The sequence below is a fragment of the Mastomys coucha genome, unplaced genomic scaffold (assembly GCF_008632895.1).
Source record: "Mastomys coucha isolate ucsf_1 unplaced genomic scaffold, UCSF_Mcou_1 pScaffold16, whole genome shotgun sequence".
Classification (NCBI taxonomy): Eukaryota; Metazoa; Chordata; class Mammalia; order Rodentia; family Muridae; genus Mastomys; species Mastomys coucha.
Window position 1 is genome coordinate 27894884 of NW_022196898.1, and position 10416 is coordinate 27905299.

Consider the following 10416-nt stretch of genomic DNA (forward strand, 5'->3'; position numbering starts at 1 on the left):
AAAGAAATATGTGAGATACTATATAGTCATTTTTTAAAGAGTAAAAAAAAACCTTTAAATTCTAAAATTAGTTCATCTTCAATGTGTACTATCAGTCTAAAGCCATTATGTACAGTAATTGTATGCAAATGCTTGTAGAAAGTAAGAGGATTTGATTGTAAATATATTCAAAGTAGTGGTCTGGATGTCTGTGATTCCTCATTCTGCTCTCTAAAATTTACATGCCCAAAATCTAATTTTCACTATGACAGTATTTGAATATGAAGCCTTCAAAAGGTGTTCTAGTTTGATTTCTCTTGTGGTAAAGCTGTGGTAAAGATTTGGATGACCAAATGCAAATTTAGAGAGAAAAATATTTACTTGGCTTCCAAGTTGAAATCCATCATTCAGAGAAGCCAGGACAGATGCTCAACCAGCAACCTGGAAGCAGTAACTGAAGCAATGTCATAGAGTAACTATGCTTGCTGACTTGCTATCCGTGGCTTATTCTATCTACAGTTTTATACAATCCAGTAATCACCTGCTTATAGGTGGACAGAACCACCTACAGTGTCCTGGACCCTCCCACAGCTATCATTAATCAAGAAAATATCCCCACAGATTTATCCTAGAGGATAATATTAAGGAGGCATTTACTCAGTTGAAGTTCCCTCTTTCCAGATAGCCCTAACTTCTATCAAGACATAATTAAATCCCTCATAAATGGGATTTCTAAAAGGGGAAGCAAAGACCTAGCTTATTGTCTTACTTTGTCAAAATTCTAGAACTCTAAAATCAGAATGCCTCATCATAACCCCAGAGATTTCCAATCTTAAGAGCTGTGAGGAATAAATTTCTGCTGTTGAAAAGTGAACTCATCTCTGAGATTTTGTTACAACCCAAACTGGCAAAGACACCCCAGAATAAATAAGGGCAGCTCAAGATACTGAAAACATTGGCTTCTTACGTTGAGAATTGTTTAGCCTAAGGAAAAGAGGTAGGGAAGAGAGATCTGTCAGTAATAGCCTTTGTACTTCTGAATTTTGAGTCATTAAATTGAATTTTTGGCAATTAAACAGAAAATGTATTTTTTAATTAAAATAAAGGGATGCAGTAGGACAAAAATAAAGATGCCTAAAATAATATGTGCACAATTCCTATAATTCTTATTTAATTAGTTTCTTTGCCATTCTAATCACACTGGAATAGAGATTGCCAAAATTATTTTTTAAACAAAATGGAAAGTGTGCTGTCTATTGAGGTTTGATTTATAAAATCATGTACACCCCAGTTTCACTTGATATCAAACTCTATTTGGGAAGGCTGTGGAATATTTGGTGTGGAATGCATAGTTGGCAGAGGAGGGTAAGAACAAGTCTTTGAGAATTACATCTGCCTCTTCTCCCTGAGTTTACTGCTTTCTGTCTACCACAACAATGTGCCCAGCCACTGTAAGCCATGAGCCTGGTCTCCATCTTTGCTGCTCCAGTCTTGGAATCTCCTGCACCACAATGGGTAAACCCACTAGCATTTGCTCATGAACTCTCCTTTCTGTAGAATTGTAAATATCTTTTCCTCTCTTCTCTCACTCATGCTTTTTATTCCCACAGAAAGAAGTGTTGTTGGATAACTCTCCAGGAACTATCCATTAGGAACTTGTAAGCTCTGCCTCTTTCTATAGAGAATTGGTCTAGGCCTGCTCAGTAGCCTGATGTACATTCCCTAGGGTGTAATTCTGATAGAAGAATTTGCGTAAAGTATGGTCTAACACCAAAGCAGAACATATTACAAGGAGCTTCTTAGAAAACTGGACCATAAAGATAATGTTTAAATAATACAGGCCAGTGTTCTTGGTTGTCCACTAGAACTTGATGGTAAGAGCCTACTGATGAAGACACCACAGACATTGGTCACATCACTGGGAGAAATTACACTAGTAGTGACTTGGATACATACTCCCCCCCGCCCCCCACTGACTAGCTTTCCTAACACTGCAAGGTGCTATGCAAGCTGTTAAGGTAGAAAAAGAACAAGTTGTTTGATCCAGCTGTAATCCCTATGAACTACAATGCTGATCAATTTGGGAAAATATGACCACTGATACAATAGTGGCATGAAAGTTCTAAGAGTAGTTAACAGATTTCTGATTGGAAGGCCTCCTCTACAAGAGGGGACTCAAGCTTAGATCTGTAAACTCAGCCAGAAACTGGTGGCTAGGGAGATCATAGGTCTTAGAGAAGAACCTACTACTATTATTTTGCTAAATGAACATAGCATCAAACTGCCTCCTAAGTACTTTTCTTTCCACTCTAGATTAGTACAGTTCTCGGCCCTCAAGAAGTTTGTTCTTGCAGTGGTCAGAGGTTAATGCAGCAATACACAATTACCAAGAATGAGTGACTACAAAGTGCTCAGCTCTAAGTAGGGCATCTATTTCACATCCTCCCCTCATGGCTCAGGAAACACTACATAAGGGAAGGCAAAAGATTATAAGAGCCAGAAGCTAGAGGCAACTTCTGAAAAATAGTGTCTCTCAACATGACAAGCATAAATATGCTATGCCAACAAGCTCATGAGAGCTGGGGTTGATGGGTAAGATCTGTGCAAAATCAAGCCAGTCAACGTCCCGGCATGGGTGATGGTGGCCCATGAGGCGCTACCCCTAGCTAAGGATCTATTAGGAGTTAGGCCCCTTGTAGGTTGTCCATGCTCTGGTAGATAGCCCTACACAAATGTTCATATGGACAGTACTAGACTCAGTGGGTTACTGGGGAAAAAATAAGGAAGAGGAGAACATAAAGTTAGAAGGTGAAATGTGAGGAGGGTTATAGACAGAAAGGAAAGGAGAAAAAATGTATATTTTATATATTTATATTTAATTATTTAATTATAAGTGTATATTTCAGAAATAGATATCTAATTCTCATAGAATTTTTTTTTTCAATTTAATGTCAGACATCAGCCTTGAATCACCATAACAAACATGTAAGGACTGATTTTGCTGTGGTTAAGATCCCTTACTGCTTTTGCAAAAGATTGGAGTTTGGCCTCTAGCCTCAAAGTCAGGTGGCTTACAGATGTCTTTCCAGGGGGATCCAATGCCTGTTGCTTCCATGGGCACCTGCATTTATGTATGCATATCCATACACAGTAGATATATACATAATTAAAATACAAAATAAATAGTTAAAATTTAAAAATAAATATATAAGTTCATCAAGTTATACACAGGAACTATTTCTTTTATGCACATTTCTGGCAATTCCAATCCCCGCCTGGGCAGGGATGCTGCTTTTAGGCCTCCTGTCATGGTTCTGGGGCAGCATGCCATGGCAGAAATGTGCACTAAACTGAGTCATTCCCCACTTGGCTAGGAATAAAGAAAGGAGAAGGAAGAGGCAAGGTCTCACCAACCTGTTAATGACCTCCTGACTTAAAGACCTCCTCCTAAGAGGTCTCTTAACAGTTCTAGGGCCTTCCAAATATGTCACTCAGGAACTGGCCTTCAAGATATGGCTGTTTGTAGATGGAGGTATCCAATTTAAAAAGCATAACATTGGGGGTTTCTGTTTTCTTTTTATTTGATTTTGTAAGGAGTTCTTATGTTTCATTTATTTGAGAATTTCATAGAATTATTTTGAGCCTAGTCTCTCCCCTCACAGGTCTCCCCTACCACCTCCCTGCCCACCCAACTTCATGTTCCCAGTCTCTCAAACAAACAAGTAAAAGCTCTTTGGTTGTTAGACAAAAGAATCAATCTAAACAGGAAAAAAAATAGTATTGTGTTCATCCCCAAGGTTAGGTCACAGAGAAAATGATCCATGAGAAATGGAAGAGTTGGCAGCATCAGTGAATGTAAATAGGGTGGGGGACAATTTTGTTAATCATGCAGGTCCAGGGCGAGAGGCCATCTGGGAGGATGAGGAGCAGCACAATGTGATCAAATGATGACTAAAAAGTTATCACTAAAACCAGTTGGTTCTTTTTTCAAATATAAAGTTATCTCCAATCCAGCAGGACTTAAAGCTATATGCAGTCATAATTGAAAACAGGAAATTTTAAAATACCACCTGCAACAGCAGTGCAGGCTGAGAGGGACTACACTCAGGAGAGCCTAGTTGGCAGTTAGCATGCACAGAGAGACCACCCAATCAAAATAGGAACCCAGCCAGAGACATAAGTCTCCACATTTACATTTTTGTGATCTCAAAAATTTTTCCCTCTGGCACAAAACCTTTTTCCTCATAAACTCAAGCTGGGCACAATATGCTCTGCCTCTGTGCTGTTTTTTTTTCCCCCTCAGAGCGCAAGGTTTGACATTGGCCTGTTGTCATTAGCATCACCTTCAACAAATCATTTTCTTCACTTGCCCAATTACAGCCAACATAAAAATGCCTGTCCTCTATGTTTCTCATTTCAACACTGGACTTGATGTGACTCGGCCCTAAATCATGGTAGCTGCTTGTCAGCTTCTGGGACTTAAAGTTAATTTTCACTCGCCTTCCCTTCCTTTGATTTCACATTTCTTATGGGGAATGGCCATAGTTGAAATGATGGCTGCGGTACAGTTTTCCTTCAGACCCCTACCCTCTCTGTCACAGATTTATAACACACACTTACTCTGGCAAGTTTTAGTACATCCCCCCCCCACTCAATAATAAAAGACACTCTCATAAAACTGTACACATATCCTCTCACTGTCTTCAGGGACGAGTCCTTCCCACCTACCAACTGCTATGCAATTGAAGAAAACGTGGCAGGCCCAGAGCCTTTCTACAGCAGGCAGGAATGCTCACACAGGGTAACTGCTGTTTTGACTGCAAGCAAGATAAATACTCATGGTCTGGGCCAATGCAGGGAAGCAAAGAACATTCCCTCACTCTTCTTTTGATGGGAATGAGAACATTTGCTAAGGAGAAGACAGGAAAGGAATTCAAATTGACCTAAATTAATCCATACCCCAAGAGTGGAGGATGTAGCATAGCCAATCCTGTATAACTGTTCTAAGCAGGAAAACCACAAATGAAGTTTCTGCACTTTGTCTCAGTGCCTGGACTGTTTCTGTTCAGGTTCTTCTGGCCTCTGTGAGGTCACTTGTTTCTATTTGGAATTCTATTTGCCTGTTTCCTTGGACTCCACTTTAGGGTTTTTAAATGCTTGACTTGCAGCACACTTGTAGATTACTATGGGAACAGGATTCACCTTGAAATATAAGATAATATTCAACTCAGTGTGCAGAAGCTCTTCCAGGACTGCAGTGAAGCCGTGCTCAGCCTGTTACTGCCAGACCATTAGAGGTGATTTTCAGAGTTCTCTGAATCAGGGGGAAAGGAGGCTGCCTGGAAGAAAAAGAATTGCTCGCCCCAGAGTCTCTTGCTTCTGTATGCTTTATCATTGATCCTATGTATTTCCATGTTAATGCACTTAAGAAAACTACCATCCCAATTTAGACCCAAGGAATTTCTAATTCAATTGCACTCTAAAATTTAAAACCAAGACTTTCTTTAAAGATCTAGAACAAACGTAAGTCATCAGAGGTAGGAACACATCAGCCCCCCAAGTCTATCTCAACCGCAATGCCTTGTTAAATGCTACTAATTAATTCTAACAGTCCCATTAAGAATCATTGATTTCAACAATTCCTTCTTAATACTCATGAATTCCTCCAGGATTCTAGCATGTATTGAAGATATCCATGCTCATTTAACTAAGGGCTGAAGGAAATACGATTCCTTATTTCTTTAAAGGCTACTGGATGTTCATTTGCTACAGTGTCTGACATGACCTACTTGCCCTAAAAGAGCCAAGCTGTTCAATGGCAAGCAGCAGCTACACTGACTAATGGCCATCTGGATGTGGCTAGTCAGGATTTAAATGTGTGATCACTGCAAAATATACGCCAGGGTTTAAAGACAGAGTGTAAAAGTAAACTGCAAATTATCTCACTGTGACTTTGAATAGTGTGTGAGATGACAGAGTTTTATGCCTACTGGGGTGAAACGTACTGTCAGCATTAGCTTCATCTCTTTTTATTTTTGTAATATGGCTACAGGAAGATTATAAACTACATACTTGGTTTCATTGTTGCTCTGCTGGACAGCCCTCATGCAACATTCAATGCTGTAATCTCATAGGAATATTTCAGTCTGTCTTCTTTACTTCTGCATCCTCAAGCCTCACAAGTGTTCTAAATACCCTTGGTTCTTGGCATAAGTGCTCAATAAATACTGATTAAATATTAAATAAAAGAACAAATAAAAGTGAATAAACAATTCACAGGCTACCAAAACATTTTCTCCAACCAAATAAAAATATTTTCTAATATGAAGAAATAACTCACAATTTGAGGCTTAATGAAATGCAAGTACTGAAAGAGATCAATTTGTCAAGTATAGAAACTATATTTAAAACAAAACTAAATATTGGTTGACATCATAATCAAAGGCACAAGAAGGAAAGATATTTCTAAGGTATAATATATGTAATAATATTTATAACTATACTATTATGTATTAACTTTTATATTGCTAAAACCTATATATACACATGCATATATATTTACATACATATATATACATATATATACCTATGCACACATATTATTTGTAAGCAATGTAATAACATAAGGATGCACATAGCATATATGGAGGTATAAGAATTAGTCAATTTTTTCAGTTTTCTGAAAATGTGCAGTTGTCTAGTCAGTTAAGAAATCAGGTTGCAGAGGTTAAGTCCTTATCAAAGCCCATTCATATCAGCATCAAGATATAAATACCCGACTTCCAAACTCTTTCCATCACAAATTACTACCAGCTAGAATCATGCTTAGCAAAGAGTGTCTGTAAATGAGTTTGAGCAACCCTTTGTCTCTAAACACACTGTGGCCATCAGGTTCTATCAGTGCAGAGAGTGTAGATGCTCTGCACCCAGGAGTCTGAAGCATTTGCCTTATGGAGCTGAAGCAACTGTCAGTGCAGTGAAAATGTCTTTTCTGCTCAAATTCTCTGCATGCCTGTGAAGTTACACAGACCCCTTTTGCTATTTTAATTCTGTTGTAGTTACTATTCCTATTCTCATATTTTGTGAGTGTAAAACGATGCATACCCAGCTGTGACCAGCACTGGAGTAGGGTGTCAGGACCCTGGACAGATCCAGAACATCCCTCTCTGCTTTCTCCTAAAAGGATCTCTGGATGGGTATTGTGAATCTGCAAGCTGCATAAAGCTCCTCTCCCAAACAAAGGAATGTCTTTGTATTCTTCACATCCCAGACCAGAAATACATAATAAGTCCAAAAGATCGGTGAACATTTAAAACAAGAAGGAACCCAGTCACCTCGTTTAATTTTCCTTAAGAAATCAGAGGAGAGGAAACTGAAGGGAGATGTGCTAATGCCAATTGGGCTGAAAAAATTAGAATGCAGAAAAGTTTGAAATGGAAAGTTATGCTTCCCCTAGCAACTATAAGTTGGCATATTCTATATAAGGGCATAAATATAACAGCAAATACAGTACATAAAATACTATCATGTGTGCATGGACGGAATAACGAGAGCTGGGAGGATCATAATTTTGACTCTCCTGACTTTTATGAATTTGAATTCTCAGCCACAATGTTGCATTAATATCTACAAGTTTTTAAACCAATCTTGACTTGCTTTTTGCCTCTCTGTGCAACGGTCTGTATTTTCTTGACACTAAGTAGACTCAGCAGTAACCTTTGAACGCTGACCTTCCAAATTTGATTCTTATTCAAGACTTGATCTTCCTGGGGGGGGGGGGAATGAAAGGCCTGAGTATTTTATCTTGTACCTCATTAAAAAAGAGAAGGGAAGTAGAAGCAAAACGTTCAACGGTGCCTGATTGCTAAACAGTGGGGAATGCAGAAACTGCTAAATAAAACAAGTCACGCATTGGACCAGGGGAAAAAAAAAAGCTGAAGCAATCATTTAAAGCTGCACACCGCTGTGTTTTATTTAATGCTGAGGGGTGTTTACAATGCTGTGATTTCCCGAGAAAGGTTAATCCAGATGAGTAAGAGGAGCAGTGTATGAAACTGTTTCACACCAGCTCTTTGCAGTGAATATTTTAGTAACCATTGCGAATCCATGTCAGCCGGGCAGCCATCAAATGAAACACGAAAGAAAGCAAGCACCGCCCAGGAGAATGAATTTTGATTTAAAATTGAGGCAGAGGCATTTTCAGTGCCCTCTGCCGCGGTGATGATGGGGTAGGAAATAGTTTTCATCACAGCGAAGTGCTTTTTCTGAGCTCCTGCATGCTCAACTCTCTGTCCTATTTGTGAACTTCGGAGGTGGGAGGAGTGAACGACTCCACTTGTTCTCCTCCCTGCTTTCATTTACTTTCTTTTTTCCCCCTGGAGCAGCAAACTACAGTACCAATTCTCTCCTTGGAGAATTTTACCTTGCATCTGCATCAAGCTATGTCAAAAGCTATTCAATATTCTAAGCAGCTCCACCAGGGCACATGTTTCTGTCTTATTTCCTTCCCTAGAAAGTATCTGTATTGATCCCTCCAAAGCCTTGGGGCCAGATGAAAATAAGAGAAAAGGAATTCTGTGGGGAGAGAAATGCAGATTTCCAAAGCCCATCTCCTTGCCTATGTTCTCTTCTAGAACATAGAGAAGGCAGAGCCATATTAGAAACTCAATTTCTTTCTCCCGTCCTCTCCAAGGCCATGTTGATAGCAGGTAAGCATTTGTGTTCCTGCCTTCAGAATTTCAGGACCAAAGATCTAGTAGAATCCTCTCAGCTTTTCTTTTCAAAGAACCACCACCCAGTCCATGAAGAGCCAGTAGATCCCTCCTATCATTAGTGTTACTGGTTTCTCTGAATAACTACTTGCAATTCAAATTTCCTTAGGAGTGGTTTTTTCTGCCTAGTTAACATTGTTGGCAATTTTTTTTACCTCCTTCCCAACACCCTCCTGCCTTTTTTTTCTTTTCCTTTGCTAGACTCCTGATGGAGCTCAGAAACATGAGCATGCCAAGCAAATACTTTGCCACTGAGCTATATCCTCCTCTTGCTTTTGAAAATGGGAAAGGACAAGGAAAATGTGTTTCAGTGGGTTCACAGCAGTGTACCTCTGATGATGACATATTATTAACTTCATGACACTGTCTTCTGGCTATCTTTTTGTTGGAATACTTAATGTTTTTAATTGGCAGTACTTTAATTGGTAGTGCTCCTGCCCCTACAAGTGGCACTGTAGCAATGGGGAAGTTGAGTGACATAGGAAAACATCCCTAACCAATCTACCTCTTCCCCACTGAAGGGAGACAAAACAGACAGGAAAGACTTCCCTTCTCCTGAAATAAGCCACAAGATCACCTTTCCAAAGTCACCATGCTGTGCCTGAAAACAAAGAGACTCAGAGCATAGGAGACAAGGCAAAGATGCAAATTCCCACTTGTGAACTTAATTCATACTCTCATACAATCATATTCCCTCCAAACCACCAACTTTCCATCAAACCTGCATGAAGGTGCACATATTCAGGCCACTGGGATGTCTGAGTTGGTAAAGGCACTTTCCCCAGAACACCTCCATAAAAGAGGAAGAGAAATGACTGCACAGAGTCATCTGAGCATACACACACACACACATACACACACACATACACACACACATACACACACACATACACACACACATACACACACATACACACACACACACACACACACACTCCATGTGCACAAACAATAATAAATTAAAATATTACTTTATAAAAGCACATATCTAATTAAACATATTTGTGAAGTCTACCATGTCTTTATTGTACAGTGCTAGGATTTGAACCTGGGGCCTCACACATGTTAGACAAACACCCACCCACTGAGCTATACACCAGGCTTATGTAAAACTTAAATTCATTTGCCTCATCCTTGTTAGTTATGCAGCTTTCCTTATAGACTTCATGCAAAACCCTAAGAGGACTAGGAAAAATAAAATCTCCACTTTAGCTTCTGTTGCCTCAGCCTGAGGCCACTTCAACCAATAGATCCAGACAGTGCTGCCATTCTAGAAGCTTCTGTTAGGAAGTCCGGGTCTCTGGTTAAAGCCAGTGGAAAAGAGGACATATTTGTGTCTCAGAACCCTTTTTGAGGGTATTTGACTGGCAAAAAAAGATACAAGTCCGTGTTTTCTTTTCTTCCAAATTCAGATTTCCGGGAGAAAACATTTTTCAAAATTACTTCTGGTAGGAAGATGGGGAATGGATGATCGAGTCAGACTAGGTTACACTCAGGAACTAGAAGCCTTGTGTACCATTGTATACAGAAAGGTTCCACAAAGAATGACCACAGATATCAATAACCAGATGTTATTCAAAGAGATAGGTAGGTCTAGCCTGATTTAAATATTATATATACAATGTATTCACTTACCAAAACATTTCATGGTACTCCATAAATATGT

The 10416-nt window shown here is 39.3% G+C and overlaps 1 long non-coding RNA gene across 1 annotated transcript in view; it reads right to left on the reverse strand.

The window, feature by feature from the left end:
• Nucleotides 1–5035, reverse strand: part of LOC116094072 — a 104158-nt gene extending 99123 nt beyond the window's left edge. Inside the window, exon 1 of the long non-coding RNA XR_004119957.1 lies at nt 4939–5035. This is a non-coding gene — a long non-coding RNA (uncharacterized LOC116094072). The remainder of the gene's footprint in view (nt 1–4938) is intronic.
• Between the last annotated feature and the right edge of the window lie 5381 nt (nt 5036–10416).